Source organism: Capsicum annuum, chromosome 1 (assembly GCF_002878395.1).
Source record: "Capsicum annuum cultivar UCD-10X-F1 chromosome 1, UCD10Xv1.1, whole genome shotgun sequence".
Classification (NCBI taxonomy): domain Eukaryota; kingdom Viridiplantae; phylum Streptophyta; class Magnoliopsida; order Solanales; family Solanaceae; genus Capsicum; species Capsicum annuum.
In genome coordinates, this window is record NC_061111.1 from 72,520,686 (window position 1) to 72,540,824 (window position 20,139).

Consider the following 20,139-nt stretch of genomic DNA (forward strand, 5'->3'; position numbering starts at 1 on the left):
GGATGCTATGAGGGTGACATCTAGTCAGAGTGCCGAGTTGTCTACATATTAATTACAGGATGTACAGTGGAAAGTTGATAGAGGTGTTAATGTAGGGACTATAGAATTGGAAGAGTTTGCCATGGCTTTCTTGGACAGATTCTTTCTATTAGAGTTGAGGGAGGCCAAGGTGTTAGAATTTATAAATTTGAGTCAAGGCAGCATGAATGTGAGGGAGTATTCCCTCAAGTTTACTCAGTTAGCTAGGTATGCTCCTCATGTGGTAGATGATAATAGGTCCAAGATGAGTAAGTTTGTGTCTAGCATATCAGATAGTGTGGTCAAGGAATGTAGGACCATAATTCTAATTAGTAAGATGGATTTGTCTAGGTTGATGGTCTATGCTCAACAGATAGAGGAGCAGAAGATTAAGGAAAGAGAGAGAGGAAACAAGAGGGCTAGGATGGGTAGTTCTCATTTCAATCAGCCAAAGTTAGAAGGTGGTAACCATCCTCAGTTTTATCAAAGGTCTTCAACCACCCCTAGTACCTTCTTCACCCAGTACCTCAGTACCCAAATTCAAAAATGACAATAAGGATATGGCACCAGGCTCTATGTCCCAGGTCAGTGATAGCAGTGCTCGTACTATTTCTTTATGTCAGAAGTGTGGCAGACTCTACCAGGGTGAGTGTAGAGCGGGTAGTGATGTGTGCTTCGAGTGTAGCAAGCCAGGCTATCGGATTAGAGAGTGTTGGGTAGTTGCTCAGAAAAGTAGGGATGAACGCCAACAAGGCCAGTCCCATCAGTCGTCAGTTCCATCAGGCCGCCCAACTCAGCAGGGTGCCTCTTCCAATGCTACCAGTAGTTAGCAGCTGAATAGATTATCTGCTCTTCAGTGGTGTTTCACGTACATATTTATAAGAATTCGTATAAAAAGCAATATCTTCATATTCTTATGGTTAGAAAGTCAAACCCCCAATATTTTCCTTCTCATTTAAGATAACATTGAGCACCTACTATTACCCACGGTAGATTTATATTATAACTCAAAAGGTAAATATCATTTCATAAATTCAATCTCTCAAAAGTATCATGTTTTGTATAAACTGCAGTAGTGAGGATTGTTCTCCATCCAAAAAAGTAAGCTGAGTAGTCAATTATTGCTTAGAGTTAGATAATACTGTGACTTGATATCCTCATGTATAAAAATCCAAATCTTTCTATTTTGATTATAGTTGTGATACTGCTTACCTAACATCCTCGTATATTTTTGAATATGAAAAGGCTCTTGAAAAGGCTTCATTGAAGCTATTAGAAAGAATTTGTGATGTTTCTACAATATTTGAGCCCCATGAAGTGGATTATACATTCTCATAGACCTAATTTTCCAAAATAGAGCTTTATAACTCATTTAGAAACTGATTTCACCCTCCCCCTTTTAGGCACCACCTAGTGAGCCTACTATAATCAACTTTGTTTCTTGTTTTCTTTTCTTTCATTTGTATTGTTGGATAAATCCCTACATCTCTTGCAACTTTCCATAAAGTATATTGATTTTTTATTCATCATGATCTTCTATTACTTCTATATCTTTTCGTACTATCTTATTTATTTTAATAAAACTCTCTACTGATTCCTGAATTTGATGGGAAATTAAATCATGTATGATTTTATTAGGAGAGACCTGCTTACATAGAACCATAACCTGAGCATCTAATATCCTTACACTCAACTCCTTACATTGAGGATGATCTTATTTTTGTAATAGAAATACCAAGTTGCCCCCCATGGTTGAATTGCACTATATGCAGTAAGTTATTTGGTCTGGAAGCATCAATTTGCAATGGTTTATGGTACTTCGCTTTATCTAGAACTTGGAAAAGTTGTTGAGAATTTGCATTAATATCAGTTGATTCCACCCCAACTTCTTTCCTTCTTTCAAAGCCTTGTTGAATAATCTCCTTACAATTTTGCTCCCCAATCCCACTGATTTAATTTTGCCAAATTATTTTGCAATTTTGGTATCTTCTTTTATTGTTACCCCTTAGGTATTGTTGTTGGCTATCCCTTTTTCTTAAATCTTCAAAAGGTACTTATGGAGAATTCTTTGTTTTTATATTCATAATCTTACTTTCCTTTAAGCTTCCTTCATCTTGGTCATATTTTTATGATTTCTTTATAATTGTTCAATAAAATTCTTGCTCCCCCTTATGTGCTAGCGCTACTTCTACTTTATCACCCCATTTTGGACTTTGAAATACTTTCTGCACCTAACTCTTTGTATTATTGTTGTGTTGTTTCTTTTTTTGTTGAATCAGTACTAGATTATGTGCTAGCGCTACTTCTACTTTATCACCCCATTTTGGACTTTGAAATACTTTCTGCACCTAACTCTTTGTATTATTGTTGTGTTGTTTCTTTTTTTGTTGAATCAGTACTAGATTCTTTCTAATTCTGTATGTTCTTCACTGCTAATTCCCTTGCATATCCTTGTAAATATTCAAATTTATATAATGTGATTATTCTCTCCTTTATTGGACAATTTGTTGCTTTATTAAACTTCTCTCTCCAATTCAGGTTTGCTACTTGCTACAATTGTTTAAGCATCAGGATCTTCTACCACTTTTCCACTAGATAAGATTCTTGGAGGGAATTTATTGTAGTTAATCCTCTTTGAAAGAATATTTTCATCCACATTCAATGTATCATTTCTAATTTCTCCATTGTTTTAGTTATTTCTCAAATTGCGATTTAATTCTTGCATCCATATTTTTTGTGACATTGTAATTTACACACCTTACAATATTTTGGAAGTACACTTATGGTACATTTTCTCCTATAAATTCATCTACTACGACCATACATATAAATTTTGGTAATTCTATAGCAAGGTCTACCTATACTTTAATCCTTGCATAGTTGTGCCCGATCCTGTGAATTTTGGTAGAAGGGGCTTCCAAATAGCCGGGGGTTATTCTTAAAAATAGACCCAAATTAGAGTGTCTTTCAAAGTTTAGCCCCAAATAAAATGGCTTTGTTAAAATAGTCTTTACTTGTTAAGTCATATTTTTTGGACGAAAATATCCTCCTCCAAAATATTCGTTGTTCAATCTCTTTCTTCGTCTTTTTATTCCAAATTCCAGAATCAACCCATGCAATGGATCTCTAAAGCCCGATGCTAAGTTGCCCAAATCGTTAAATCTCTTTCTTTCTCATTTTCTTCCAAATTCCAGAATCGACTTTCAAACATTAGCAGAATCAACTTTTGTCGTAAGGATTCTTCATGTATGAAATTCATCATCAAAAGTCATTGTGGTAATTTTAGCTTATTGATGCATTGTGGTAATTTTAGCTCATTATATAATTTGCAAATTGGTTTGATTTTTGGGGAGGTGAACTTACGCTGAACTTGGGATATGCTATTGTTGTAGTAACATATTTACCATTGAGGAATTCCGTCGAACAGGTTGTGGGGAGTTTGTTATTGCAGTTATAATTGTGTTTGAGTAGTTGTGGGGGTTGGTCTTGGAGGGAAAGGCCATTAATATGGGAGTTGACGTTGATCGCAACGTATTTTGGGAAGGCCAAACGTATAAGGTCAAGGTGGTACAAGAAATTAATTTCAAGTATTTCAAACTAGTGGTATAATTAGCATTAGAAGATGATGAGGAATTGTGTTGAACAGGTTGTGGAGACTTTATTATTGTGATTATAATTGTGTTTGAGTAGTTGTGAGGGTTTGGTCTTGGAGGGAAACGCTGTGTTTTCCATCTTGGATGAATCCAACCTATGTTTTAGAGATTAAAAAACCACTAACTTATTGCTTCTAAGAAAGAGCACCTTGGCTATTAGCTTGTATAACATAGAGCAACAGGCAATGGGTTTAAACTCTCTAATGGTAGTAGTATTTGACACTAGAAGATAACTACAACCACCAAAATATCTAAATAATAAATGCATTTATGAAAGACGAGTGGAGCCAGAGTCGTATACCATAAGGGACTTCGTGGAAGAATTACGCTATATATATAAGGGGAAAAATATATTTTTATGTATATATAGTAGATACTGAATTCCTTGATTTCTTTTGTGTGTTCACCTATTTATATTTGGAACTCCCTTAGTGAAAGTATCGACTTCTCCGCTGATGATAGACCACATTCAAGTGCTGGGTACGTGAAAATGACAATACTTTTAGCTTTGGAAACTGATTGTGATGGAACTTACCTTAAAACCTAAGATTGTAGAGTTTTTATCAGTTCATAAAGTTAATATCATATACTCTAGATAATGACTATAGATGAGCAGTTTCTAAGGCTGCAATCATTGAAAATGACAAATCAAATAGCTGATATTTTCAACATCTAAAGTCCAATGTGTTTAATTTTCTTGTTCAAGATGTGGTATGAATGGTGTAGACATCAATAATTATTTTCCTAGTTTCCAACATGTGTATCTTGTGAGGGCCCTCTAGTTAGTACAAATGAGTTTTGCAATTAACTGTTAGATTACTCCACATGATATTTTAAAGACACCATAAAATATCTGGCACTTTGCTAGATTGAATCCAAAAATAGCACACAGACAGAGTATTGTTAACTTTTTTTCAACATTTTTATCCATTCAAGATTGTGTTTTTATGCTATTTTTGGTTCTAAATTATAGTCATATGTACAACCAAAAAATCAGGCTGACTTATGCTCTCCGAAAAGTTAAGGTTTCATCGTTTGAATTTAGATTACTTTAAGACTCCATACATCCAGCATTGTATTCTTGAGATGTAAGCTGCGCGAGCATGAAACCTTAGGCTAAAAAAATTTAAAAAAATATAAGTTTCCAAGTTTTGATCAATGACTATATCTTCTATTGCAGGCCAATATCTGATGTATTGAGCGATCTTACTATAGAAGTTGGATCAGCCAATTTATCTCTTCACAGGGTACAAAAATGAATTATGCAATCTTTCTTCCTCTCGTGTAATTTAATCTACCGCTTTTCATCATCATTGCAATGCTCAAGTCTATGGAAAAATAGAACTTGTGCAAAAAAATGGCTAGTCTAAAGTACCTTAAAAAAGATTGATGTTTTAGCCATTATAAGCAGGCTACCGATATTAATACAGCTGTGTTAAGGAGAAAAGAAAAGTCAATAGCCAGATGCAAAAACAGAACTACAGAACTTAAGTTATGTGCTTTGTGTTAAAATTAAGAAAAATGAAAGAAGAATATCTTGGATATATTTCTAATGTTATTACTAATTTGTCATTATTTGCAGTTCCCTCTGGTTTCGGAAAGTGGAAGAATTAGAAATTTGCTGCTAGAGGCGAAGGATACAAAGGTTTCAAGAATCAATGTTATTGGTCTTCCTGGTGGATCTGATGCATTTGAACTTGCTGCAAAGTTCTGCTATGGAGTGAACATTGAGATTACCATATCAAACATGGAGTTACTCAGATATGCAGCCAGGTTCATCGAAATGACAGAAGATATCTCCAAGAAAAACCTGGACATTCATACTGAGGTATTCCTTAAGGATGCGGTATTTCCAAACATATCCAACTCGATATCTGTTCTTCATCGCAGTGAAACATTACTACCGGTATCTGAAGAAGTCAATCTTGTTAGCCATTTAACAAACGCAATTTCAAACAATACTTGTAAAGAGCAGCTAACATCTGGTGTGTCAAAGCTAGAGTATAATTTTCCATCCAAACCTATTAAGTGCGCTGATTCTGAGACACCATCAGACTATTGGGGAAAATCACTCGCGGTACTAAATTTGGATTTCTTTCAGAGAGTTCTATTGGCAGTAACAACAAAGGTCTTAAATAAGACATTATCAGCAGAATTTTGATAAATTATGCCAAAAATTCTCTTCAAGGCTTGTTCATCAAGGACCTTCAGTTGGTTAAAAGAATTTTCTTGGATTTGATTTGCAGAAAAGACAAAGGATCATTGTCGAAATAATAACTGGATTACTACCAACACAATCCAGGAAAAGCATAGTGCCAATGACTTTTCTTTCAACTTTATTAAAATCTGCAATAGTAGCATCAACATTGACTTCCTGCAGGTCTGATCTAGAGAGGTGCATTGGTCTGCAGCTAGATCAAACAATTCTTGAAGATATTCTCATACCTACAAATCCACATGAAAACAATCACAACCCTATCGATGATATAGATTCTATCTTGAGGATCTTTCATTTTTCTTGAAATTGAAAACTTTTATCTAAGAGGTAAAAGTTTATTCTTTAATTGCACTGATTAGATTTTTAACATATATGCAACTCTTGCCTCATGGGCAAGACTTTAGAAAATTGTTAAAATTGAAAACTTTTGCCCAAGAGGCAACAGTTTATTCTTTAATTGCAGTGATTAGATCATTAACATATATGCAACTCTTGCCTCGTGGGCATGACTTTCGAAAATTGTTGAAATTGAAAACTTTTGCCCAAGAGGCAGCAATTTATTCTTTAATTGCACTAAATAGATTATTAACATATATGCAACTCTTTCCTCATGGGCAAAACGTAGTCAAGCAAATTATTAAAATTGAAAACTTTTGCCCAAGAGATAAAAGTTTATTCTTTAATTGAACTGATTAGATTATTAACATATATGCAACTCTTGCCTCATGGGCAAGACTTAATTTAGAAAACTTTTGAAATTAAAAACTTTTGCCCAAGGGGAAATATTTTATTCATTAATTGCATTGATCAGATTATTAACATAAATGCAACTCCTGTCTCATAGGCAAGAGTTAATTTAAAACATTATTGAAATTGAAAACTTTGGAAAAAGTTTATTCTTTAATTGCACTGATTAGATTATTAACATATATGCAACTCTTGCCTCGTGGGCAAGACTTTAGAAAATTGTTGAAATTGAAAACTTTTGCCCAAGAGGCAATAATTTATTATTTAATTGCACTGATTAGATTATTAACATATATACAACTCTTGCCTCATGGGCAAGACTTAGTTTAGAAAATTGTTGAAATTGAAAACCTTTGCCCAAGAGGCAAAAGTTTATTCTTTAATTGCACTGATTAGATTATTAAAATATATGCAACTCTTGCCTCATGGGCAAGATTTAGTTTAGAAAATTATTGTACTATGATTATTAACATCAAATACAAATAGTTAGTAATATTCTTTTGCTCAACACAGGTTTCAATATGCATTTTTTACTTATGGACCTTCAATCATTGAGTTACACGTAGCCCAAATAATATTGGATGAGCTTAAATAGGGACCTAGTTAATAAATACGTTGGTCCAATATGCGAATTTGTTACCTCTTTTGCACTAGTATTATTGACATTAACACTTATTATTCTCGAGACCAACTGGTAAAGTTATTGTTTTAGAGGATACATACACACACACACACACACACACACATATATATATATAAAGGCTTTCTAAGTGTGTCCACCAAGCTTCTAGTCACATTAGTTGTTAAGTGTGTTATGTGTCCAAACTTTTAATCACTTAAGTTTTATACTGTTAAGAAAAAAATTTAACTTTCTAATGTTTGTATTCAAGAAAAAGTATGAAAAGCAAGATATTTCACAAAACACTAGCAATGTCAAACAATGTACCTGAAAAAAGCAAATAAACACATGGTTCTCTCAGTAGCAAAAGAACTCAAAAACACCCTTCCCCCTTCCCAGAGCCTGGGGCAACATATGTTGCGCACACATCAATAATTTTATTCAACACAACTACTGTCAAAGCATGCCGTTCCCCCTCATGTGTTCTTCTTATCCTAGAACCAGGCTTCTAACAGAAAAGAAGCTGGTTCACATATTGCAACATTGCCATATTTAGACGTGCTATACTTTCAGTGCACGCCAATAAGCTTCCCAACTACTGACTTCTGATGAAAAGAAACCATTAATTTCGAGCATCCCCTGTCGTAGTAAATAAGGAACACAATTACACATCTTTGTCTATTCGATAAAGGGATGTACATTTACAAGTATCTTTAAAAACAAAATATACTTACAAAATCTGATTCTTGTCGTAACTGCTATGCTTCTCGCAGGTTGTGTTCAACTCCCTGGACACATTGAGTGCACTGAGCAGTAAAGACAGCTGCAACAGCAACCATTGATGGTGGAAATCTATGCATTGTATATTCAACCAGACATAGCTCAATCAAAAACAAAGACACGAGCTCTACCTGATTTAAACAATGAAAAAAAGTTGTATGAGTAGTTATTCAGATTGTTGCGTTACTTCTTCATATGATAAAGACGTTTAACCAACATTCTTATAAGACTGAGAGGCTTTAAGGAACTGCCGCATAAACACATAAGTTGTAGGTACTGTCATGTTGAACTGTAAGGCATTAACCATCAGCTTCTCCTATGGATAAGAAAATGATTGAAATCATTTAGCGAGGAAGAACAAAATGGAGATACAAGTCCTGATAATGCAAGATTTTGGTCTTTAAACTAACCATTTCAAGCACTTCTTTTCTAGCATAAGCCTTGTCAGAGATCAAAATTAGATCCTCCACTACAGGTACAAAAACCTCTTCATACTTGCAGGCAAGAAGTAAAGTTGTTATTCCAACAAGCTGAAGTTTTTTCCTAATCACTAACTGAACTATTAGAAATCTATCGATGAGATTCATAGTCAAATACAAGGTCTCCTCCATCAGTTCAAACTTGTAGTGAACCCATAAATTAGATTACACGTTAAATGACACCTAAAATTATCACATTCTTCTTCATAAAACTCAGAAATGACATACAACATCAAACACTATATACCTTAATCAGTCAATCAATGAGGATGCCTCTCATCCTCTTATTGATATCAAATTGTTATTCCATATAGTTTGGAGGGACGCAGCCAGCGATCTGCAATTGAAAATGACATTAAAAGAAAGGGGTAAAAAATACACATCCATTTCTTTCCAAATTTTCAATTAAAATTGAAAGAGTAATCATCCTTGATAGAATAGCATCACAACAGAAACAACCCAAGTATACCTTCGTGTGTCTATATATCCTATGTTCTGCACCTATTATTTTACTAACTAAAATTTGCAGTCCATGTTGAAATTAGACTAGATTTTGTGAGTAATTTGGCAATCCAAAAGAATTAGATAATCAATTAAAAAATATGGGACTTTTTCTAACACTACACGCCATAATCCTAATGAACATGTACAACAACAACAACAACAAACCCAGTGTATTCTCACATAGTGGGGTAATAAGTATGTACAAGTTGTAAACAATAAAAAACTTCTAACAAACAAATGGAGAGAGTGGAGATAACATCTCTACCTCAGTCTTCTTGTAGTAAGCATAGATTTCATTAATGTATTCCACTACAGTGAGTTCGTTCTTTTTATCAGAACTGTCTATGTCCACAACTAACCAATATTCTACATCTTCCATCTCAATTTCCTCATCCTGAATCAAAGATTTAACACACCAATGGCAATCCACAAGAATTATATTCATAACCAAGAAATATAGATCATATAACCTTACCATCCTATCAATTTCCTCCATCATTGCTTCAGTATGTTTCACAAATATTAGCACATCAGAATAACCAGTGGACTTGTAATCTTCAGCATCGATAATAATGCAGTCTTCTGTTTCATTTCTAATTGGTTCCACTGGGATTGGTGGCTTTGTTATCTATGGATATACAATGTTAACAACAACTCAGTTATAAAATAAACTAGGAGAGGATAGACATTGTACCTCAACTGCTGATTTCAGTTGTTTGTTAGCGATTTATGCAGCTAACTTCCTAAAATGTCAGTAACTCCATATACAAATTAAACATTACTCTATATTCAACTCTAATTTTATAAATTCTATGGCAAAGCGCCTACTTAGTATCATACAATCAATAAATGAGTCAAACCTTGTGATCGGACGATGAATCAGAACATGAGGGATCTTGTTAACAACATTGGCTTTGTTTCTACAATGAAATAAAAATAAAGTTAAAATAGGTAGACAGATCAAGATTAAACTATAAATCGAATAACCTCCTTTCACCCCTCTAACTATACACCTGGCTCTACTAGTGAATAGAAAAGTTACTTTACACCAAAGTTACAAAGATAGCAGGTAAATATTAGTCAATCCAAATATAGATTAGGATAGAAAGTGATAATACCGTGTCATTCAAAGGTCCACCACAATTTTCAAGTGAATAAAACCACTCCTTCGAAACCACGACACAAGAGCCAAACACTAAACATTGGGGCAGCACATCTTTTTCTTTAACGTATATATTTTTGGCACTTAAAATACATGAAAAATGAATACAATTAGAATATATACGTTACCATAAGTACAAAAATGACAAAATGAAAAGATTAAAGATATTAAACCTACCATTTCGACGTATTCAATCCACACTCGATGAATGCCCAAAAATTAGTGTTCAAGCTCGAGAGATTATCAAATGCTTCAATGTCACAGATGAAAGGATGCTTCTAATAAAAAATGGATTGTGAAGCATCCGAATCAAATCTTCCACATATGGTACCTAATTTCATCAAATTTCCAAAAAATCCTTTCTCTACCAATGACAACTGTGTGTCATCCAAAAAGCTCATTATCGTTGCATGATAATTGGGGGTCTGACTTGAACCAATCATTAGGATAAAAAAAATACTTGACACAATTTGTCTTGCTAGACATGATTACCAAAATATGTAGAGTTATAAAGATAAAAACAACTATCAAATTAAAAATTAACAAAAAAATAAGAATCAAGCTGCAAAATAAAATTTATTGGACAAAAAAATTAACCCAATGGCTACACAAAACACCCAAAATACAAATCTAAACATCCTACTGACTGGACAATAGTGAGATCAGTGTGAAGAGAAATCACCCAAAATGCATTTTCATCAAGGTGATATAGATAGAAAAAATAGAGTTTATAAATTAATCTATGCATTATAGAATGTGATTCACGGAAAATAAAAGTGGTTTTCAGCTTAAAAAAATTGCTAGGTAACAAATATTTTAAATGCATGCAATAAGATTAAGATAAAATGAGAGAAATTACCTAAAGTGCAGAGAGATGAATGGCAAAATCAAAAACCCTAAAGTTAGAATGCAATTACACTAAAGGGAAGAGAGAAATCCGAAGCTCAAGCTTTGAGAAGAAATTTTTTTGTAGCTTTATGAAATTTCTCGTCACCTAAGCTTATTACAATGGGTAAAACATGAAAATAAAATTAAAAAAAATTAAAAATAATAAATATCACAATAATAAATTTAAAGGAATAAAAAAGAGTGGAAAAAGTAGAATAATAAAAGTAAAGGAAAAATTAAAAAGTGAAAATAATAAAAAATAAAATTTGAGAGATAAATGAGTATGGAAAGATTAAAAATATATTTGAGGTGTGGAGGGGTAAAATGGTACTTTTAGTATATTAAAATGTAAGTAAGGCTATTCTTCAAAGGCTTTCTTATTTGGGATCAAATATCTAAAGCGACCCGTATTTGGATCTATGACATGCAATTTCCTGGATGCCAAAGATAACAAAGGTTCCTTAATAAAACATGTGGGTATAAGACTAGGAAATAAGATCCATACCATAACCTGTGTAGATTCTTCATCAATCTTAAAACTTGGGTCATAAATAAGAGGCCTCATAGGAAATGATATGTCATCTTTACTTTTGACATAATACACATTCTTAGATATTATATTAATCAAATCCTCCAACAGGATACACTGAATTAATATATGTTTGTATCTCAGCAATCCTATCTTGTAATCACCTTTAATTCTACATTATGAAGGATAGTTATTCCTTAAATCATCAAGATTAGGCCACTCTTGAATAGATTTCCCAACTATTGTATATTGCAAAATTTCTAATTTGTTCATCCTTATAAACTCGGTCTTTGTCTATTCTACAATAGGCACACCATTTTCATATATGGCTGGTTTCAGTGGAATGGGCTCAACATCATTAGGAATATGAATTTTGATTCTAAGATCATTGAATTAAACATTTTGCAATAATCCAGTGGTTTGGAGGAGTGATTAGTAGTCTTAAAAGTAAAAGTCTAAGAAGAAGATAAATCTACTTGGGGAGGGAATTAAGAAAGAGAATAAAAAATTTGACCTGCCATCAAACGTTGCTAGCAAAAGGCTTGATCGACCATGAGAGTTTTGGGGAACCTAGGGTTCGCACAAAGAGAGAGGGTTTTAACTTTGCCTCAAATTTGTTAAGCAAGTCTACATGTATATTTTCTTACAGTTATTAAATTTGTAAATTTCTCTGATATTTTTTATATTTTCAAATTCAATGGTGAGAATTATATAATCTAGAAGAAGAGAATTCTTCTTTACTTAGGGTGCATGAATAGGAGTGGATCTATTAAGTTGAATGAAGGCGCCACGCCATCCACAATCTTTGACGAAAATACTCTCTCTTTCTCTATATATAGATAGATAGATCGAGATATAGATATAGATATGGCTCCCAAAGAACCAAAGTTCTCTCTGCTGCCAGTGGCAAGGGATCATAGTTCAAATTCGATGGACTTGAATTGTTTTTCTAAATATTTTAGTTTAATGAATTTCTAGCATAGTATGGATATGAGACATCTTCTATCCTTTTATTTGTTTCAAACCATAGTCGACTTGGTGGTTGATAGTAATTAAAGAGTATTTCTAATGAATTTAATTTATAAATCTTTGACTTTTTATTTCTTATTAGCTAATATTTGTTAAACATATAAAGCTAAAAGATTATGTTTCGTTCTATTTCTCTCTCTCACATGGATATATTAAGGTGCGTACCACGCCACCCACAAGTTTTGATGAAAACTCTCTCTCTCTATATATATATATATGGCTCCTAAAGAACCAAAGTGCTCTTTGCTTCCAGTGGCATGGGATCATATTTCCTTCCTTGAGGGCAGGAGTTTGAATCCGATGGATGAGTATTATTTTTCTAAATTTTTTAGTTAAATCAGTTTCAAGCAAAATATGGATATGAGACATCGTCTATCCTTTTATTTTTCTCAATTCATAGTTGACTTGGTGGTTAATAGTAATTAAAAATTATTTTTGATGAATATAGTTTATAATTTTTTTATTTTTATTTTCATATTAATTAATATTTGTTAAACACGTAAAGCTAAAATATTAAGTTTTGTTCTCTTTCTCCCCCTCACTAATTCTTTTTTTTTTTCAAAAAAGACCCCTCTTCTCCCAAAATCAATTGAAACCCCATCAACTTTCGTGGCTAGTTTATTTACTTTTATTTTTTTATAAAAGTGTCTCTTATTTTATCTGTTGCTACAACAACTAGTAAGAAAACATTTTCATCTATGAAACAAATAAAATATGAAGTACAGAATAACATTGGTAATCAATATTTAAACGATTCTTAGTGTTTTACATCGATCATGATGTATCTGTAAATGTAACCAATGATGTCATTGATAATTAAGAAGGAGGGGGCTGAATTCAAATTTTTATTCCTTGAGTCATCTATAGTGATCATGATGTATCTGTAAATGTAACCAATGATGTCATTGATAATTAAGAAGGAGGGGGCTGAATTTAAATTTTTATTTCTTGAGTCGTCTATAGTGAATAGTTAGTTGATTTATCTTGATTCGGAACATGCTTGTAGTGCCTACTTCTAGTTCTCTTGGGTTACAAGATGTTCCCTTTAGAGCAACTTGAAAGATTATAATAATTTTATCACAGTCTTTATAGGATTACCGTATGACAAAAGTAGCAGCCTCTACTTGCATATCTTGTATCTTCTCTCTTTTGTTTACACTATAATGAATTACAATGATTTCTATAATAATAGGAAGTAACTAGGATTTCGCTCAAATAAAGATGCATAGAATAAACCTAGTCTACTATAGTCTGTTTATACAAGTTCAAATGTAGTGATCATTCAGGCAGAAGGTTCTTCAGAATATTGACCAATATTCTCTTCCCATAATAAATTGATTTATTGTCATTATAATTGATTTCTCCTAGAATATTTGATTGTCTTACAGGGACATGAACCCATTGAATCATGAATAAGGAGGAGGACCATTTTACAAAAAGTAGGTCAGGGTATTGATCATGTTCCTGCAGAAGGCATCATTGGATTTTTTCATATTTTTTGAAGAGGTTGAATAGGATGTCTGAATAGTGACAACAAAATTCAATGTGAGAAATGATGGTTCTTGTATTGATAGAGTCAAATTGCTTGATAAGCGTATATACTGCCCGAATTTCTTCAACTTTTAGACTATAAACTGTGAGCCTTAGCTTTCCAAAATCTGCGTTTGTCTCCTTAGTTACTTGACTTATTTTTCCAATAGTTTCCTGCAAAGAGAGCATACCTTCTTCCAAAATCAGTAACCTTTTCTGTAACCTTTCAAATTTTTAAGCAATAACTGTAATGCCCCGAGAGTACACCCTGGGAATCACACGGTGCTTACAGTCCTGAGAGACCGCAAGCTAACCCATGAGCTAGTACAGCTGAATAATAAATAACATTTGTGGAAGAATAACTAATAAATCATAAGGTTTAAAGTGATAAATCTGATAGACAAAACTGTTAATACTGATAAAATGTATGAAAATGGCAACTAAAATCTGAGAACTGACTAACTTTTTGAAATATTCGAAAGCCTCTAAACTGACTGAATAGGAGTTGATAAGACAGGCCCCAACTAACTCCATCTAGCTACTGAACTGAAGCATGAAAATAAAATAGCCTGTCCTCAAAATATAATGATTCACCACTGCTACGAATAATAGTGTGGAAAGTCTATGCGTGATCCAAGAATTGGGTGTTCGAACCTATGTATGATACTTCATAGCACAAGAAAAGACTATGCGATCAGTACTTTAAATGTACTGGTAAGCTAAATGAGGGAGGCTAATATGCAAGATTTCATGAATATGAATTATAATTGTCTGGATATATAACATGAAGTACTGAATATTGTGTATGAAATCTATAGATACTGAGGATGCGTAAAATCTGTAAATACTAAGGATGCATGACCAAGCATATGACATATTTTGAATAAAATATATAAATACTGAATTATTAAAATCTGATAAATGAATCACTAAACTGATTACTAAAATGAATTACTGAACTGATTGCTGGACTGAGACTATGGGAGGTATCATCTAACCGACAAGCCCCAACCTGAGCTAATCAAGGTCCAATCTATAACCCCAGTTGGAAGGGTGTTAATACCGTTCCAAAGGAACTAATTTTGGCTATGTGGATCCACTATACTGATGTGTTGTCCCAGAGGACTAAGGGTGTCAATCCTAAACTGTCGGGTGACCCCTATGAGGTAGTCAAGCCTAAACTAATGGGTGACTCTTCATATCCTATGCTAGCTACGTAGTTCTAGAGTATAGGGACCGCTACTAACGACTCTGCCTATCTAACGGGGAAGCCGCCATCCCTGCACTCGCTCGGTGCTAAATCCTACTCCCAACTGAACTGAATCGGAATACTGGACTGTTCTAAATTTAACTGATTATGATAACTGACTGAACTGATAATGCTCATAACATATTCTGAAACTATTCTAAAGATACTGAGACTAAGTAAGCGGCTAAGTTTTTAGGAATTCATAACTCCCAGGACTCAATAGCAATATAGTAAAATGGTACTTAAGCTTAGAGGACATAACATGAAAACTTTTATCAAATATTCATTCTTGTAGGCATTTTATCAAACACTTGGTATTCATAGTTTAGGCTAAACATGAGAATAGTATAAACACTTGGAGTAATAGCATAATTTCAACATCAACAACACTTAATCATGATTTAATTCAATAAATAGCAATATTAAAACATGTGGGGTTTGATAACAATGACAATTTAATGTAAACATAGTATGAAATCAAGATTCATGGAGATTTATGGTTGAAATCACTATTTAGAATCATAATAACTTGTAATGATTATAATTTTGAATTTAAAATTTGGATACTTGAACACCATGGGTGAAAGGAACCCATGGAGGAACATTTAACATGCCTGGGTTAATGAATTCATGAGGGTTGTTGGTGAATTCTTGAGATTTGATCTTGAATTTTGATGGCTAGGGTTTGTTCTTGAAAGAGGATTAATTTCTTAGAGAGTAATTTGTGAATAATGGGGTATATAATGCCTTCTTAGGTTTTAATTTCGTGTTTAGGATAAGTTTAGGGCCTTGGGAAAAGACCAACGGTTCCTGAAAATTAAATTGCGGAACTGGGAAAAAATCCCAATATTGACCCACGGCGTAATGCGGTACAATTGCATCGGACCACTGGAAAACTGACAATCCCCCATTTTGCCCAGTGGCGTGACGTGGTGCTATCGCATGGCACTATTAGAAAGGACAACTCTAAACAGGCATTTTGGTGTGACGCGATGGTAATCGCGGTGCCTTTCTGGAAATTGACAACTGCAAAAATGAACCCTGGAATGACATAATACTTACCACGGTAACACACTGGAAAAAGGATGAACGTCATTTTTGGGGTCACCGCGATGCGGTGCTACTCGTATTGAGCTACTGCTTTCACTAAAAGTACCATAAACTCTCACCCGAGTATTGGATTTGGGTAAAATTTGTATCGTTGGAAAGCCAAGTTAATATCCTATCATTTGGTGGGTCTTGAGCTGGAAAATTCTGAGTAGAGCAAAAGATATACTCATTTGAATTTGACTAATGCAACATTCTTGTGAAAAATTTAATCGGTAAGGATTATATTAATTCGTCTAATAGCTGGGAGTTGTTTGAGACCTTAATATACATCAAACTAACTCATAAGTCTACAAAATAACCATGATGTACTATGAATGATATTGAAACATGACGCTAACATTGGTTTGGATTTTTGGGGTGATATAATATCTCTCTGTTTGGATTATTCGTCCTCGAATGAGACTGGTTAAGCTAAAAATTACGAGGAATTGAGATTGCATGCTGAATATGCATGATGAAAACATGATTATATTACTGAGTCTGAAACATGATTCATGAATGAACAGGTTTTGTGAAAGCATGACTGACATGAGAATGACAATCAGCTGAAACTGAGCATGGAGAAGAGAAATTCTAAGAAGATTGTTACCTTAAGTTGAGTCTGTTTTTGCGGAGAAAAGATGAGGGTACTTGGTCCACATATCTGCTTCTTCTTCCCATGTGGCTCCATGGACTGATTTCTCCAAAGAACTTTGACTAGGGGAACTTCTTTGTTCCTTAGTCTATGAATTTGTCGATCAAGGACCTCGACTGGAATTTATTCGTAAGAAAGCCTATTCTTAACATCTACAATTTCTAAGGGAACAACTATAGCTGGGTCACCAACACACTTCTTCAAAAATGTGATATGGAATACTAGGTGCATTGATGCTAATTCTACAGGCAACTCAAGCTCATAAATCACCTTTCCAAAGCGACTTAAATTTTGTAAGGGCCAACATATCGGGGACTATGCTTCCCCTTCTTACCAAACTTCTTCACTTCCTTCATGGGAGAGATATTTAAATATACAAAATCACCAATCTCAAACTCAAGATCCCTTCTCACATCTGCATAAGATTTCTGTCCGGTTTTGGCGGCCTTAAGCCTCTCCCTAATCAATTGAACTATCTCTAAGGCATCAAACACCAAGTTAGGCCCTATTACTATGGCCTCACGTACTTTAAATGAACCAATCAGAGATCTATCCTCCTACCATAGAGAGCCTCAAACGGAGCCATCAGAAAGCTAGTGGTTATTATATGCAAACTCAATAAAAAAAGTGGTTATCCTAATTGCCATTAAAGTTGACTACACACTCTCTCAATATATCCTCAAGGGCCTGAATGGTCTTTTATTCCTGACTACCTGTTTGAGGGTAGAAGGCTGTACTGAGGTGAACTTGAGTACCAAAAACCTTCTGAAAAGCTTTCCAAAACTGAGAGGTGAACTGAGTACCTCTATCTGAAATGATAGATAACGAAACATCATGCAGCCTGACCAACTCTCAAATATAGATCTTGGCGTATTCCTCGGCTAAATAAGAGGTATTTACTAGGAAGAAATGAGATGATTTGGTCATTTTGCCTACAATGATCCAAATCAAATCATGCTACCGACGAGTACAAGGCAAACCTGTCAAAAAATCCATGTTCACTTCCTCTCACTTTCAAGTAGGAATACTAAACTCCTATATAGACCCACTTAGCTTCTGATGCTCAATCTTAACCTGCTGATATGCGGAGCACTTAGCTACAAACTATTCAATATCCCTCGTCATCCCACTCCACTAATAGATTTCCCATAAATTGCGGTATATTTTTGTGGCCCCTGGATGAATAGAGTAACGTGCACCATGTGCTTCTACAAGAATTCCCTGCCTCAACTCATCCATATACGGCACACATAATCTACCCTGGCAATGCAATACATCATCTCGCCCTTGGGAGAAAACCTCTACTTTCTGATCTCTGACTGACTCCTTCAGCTTCACTAGAATAGGATCCCTATCTTACTTTTCTTTCACTTCGATAACCAAAGAAGATTCCAAACTATTCTGAACCAAAATGCTACACTCATCTGAATCAACCAAATAAACACCTAACCTGGAAAGATGATGAACTTCTCTAATTAATTTCTTCTTATCATCCTCAACATGAGCAACACTGCCCATAGATAATCTACTTAGGGCATCTGCCACTACATTGACCTTGACCGGATGGTACAAAATACTCATATCATAATCTTTCAATAATTTTAACCATATCCTCTGGCACAGGTTCAAATCCTTCTGCAAAATACATACTACAAGCTTTTATGATTTGTGTATACATCAGCATGCACCCCATACAAATAATGCCTCTAAATCTGTAAGGCAAACACAATAGCTGCTAACTCAAGATCATAGGTAGGGTAATTATTTTTATGGGGCTTAAGATGTCTAAAGGCATATGCCACAACCTTTCCCTTCTGCATCAAAACACACCCCAAACCAACTCTGGAAGGATCATAGTACATAACAAACCTATCTGAATCATCTAGCAATGTCAAAACTGGGGTTGTGGTGAGTTGAGTCTTCAACTCCTAAAAGCTCTTCTCACAAGAGTCTGACCACTGAAACTTAACTTTCGTTTGAGTCAATTTGGACATGGGGGATGCAATAGACTAAAATCCTTCAACAAACCATCGGTGATAGACAACCAAACCCAAGAAACTCCTGAAATCTGATGGAGAGATGGGTTTGGGGCAGTTTCTCACCGCCTTGGTATTTTAAGAATCAACTCTAATTCCATTATCAGAAATAATATGGCCAAGAAAAGATACTAATCTTAGACAAAATTGGCACTTACTAAGTTTAGCAAATAGATGATGGGCTCTAAGAGTCTACAATACTATTCTGAGATGGTCTACATGATTATTTTCACTATTGGAGTAGACAAAAATGTCATCAATGAAGACTATGGCGAACATGTCCAAGCACTACTTGAACACTCGATTCATCAAGTCCATGAAGGCTACTGGGGTATTTGTGAGACCAAAGGACATGGCTAGAAACTCAAAGTGACCATACCAAGTTTTGAAAGCTATTTTTGGAATGTCACATTCTCTGACTCTGAGCTAGTAATAGCTAGATTTGAGGTCTATCTTAGAGAAACAACTGGTACACTAAAGTTGGTCAAACAAGTCATCAATTATGGGAAGTGGGTATTTGTTCTTGATTGTGATTTTGTTCAACTGATGATAGTCAATACACATTCTAAGAGAATCATCTTTCTTACACACGAATAGGACTGGTGTGCCCCACAAGGAGATGCTGGGCCTGATGAATCCCTCATCTAAGAGATCTTTTAGCTATTCTTTCAACTTTTTAAGTTCAGATGGAGCCATTCTATAAGGAGGAATAGAGATAGGTAATCTGGAAGAAGGTCTATTTCAAAGTCAATTTCTCTTTCGAAAGAAACCTTAGGAAGAGCTTCAGGGAACACATCTAGTAATTCCCTTACTACTGAAACTGACTCAAGATTAGAAGTCTCAAAATTAGTATTTTTGACTCGGAAAAGATGGTAACTACACCCTTTGGATATTATTTTTCTCGCTCTAATGTACAAAACAAGATGACCCCTAAGAGTTGTAGTACTACCCCTC

At 34.4% G+C, this 20,139-nt stretch overlaps 1 pseudogene; it reads right to left on the reverse strand.

Moving 5' to 3' along the window:
• Window positions 1-7,749: 7,749 nt before the first annotated feature.
• The window catches only part of LOC107844451, a 100,617-nt pseudogene continuing 88,227 nt past the window's right edge, over window positions 7,750-20,139 (reverse strand).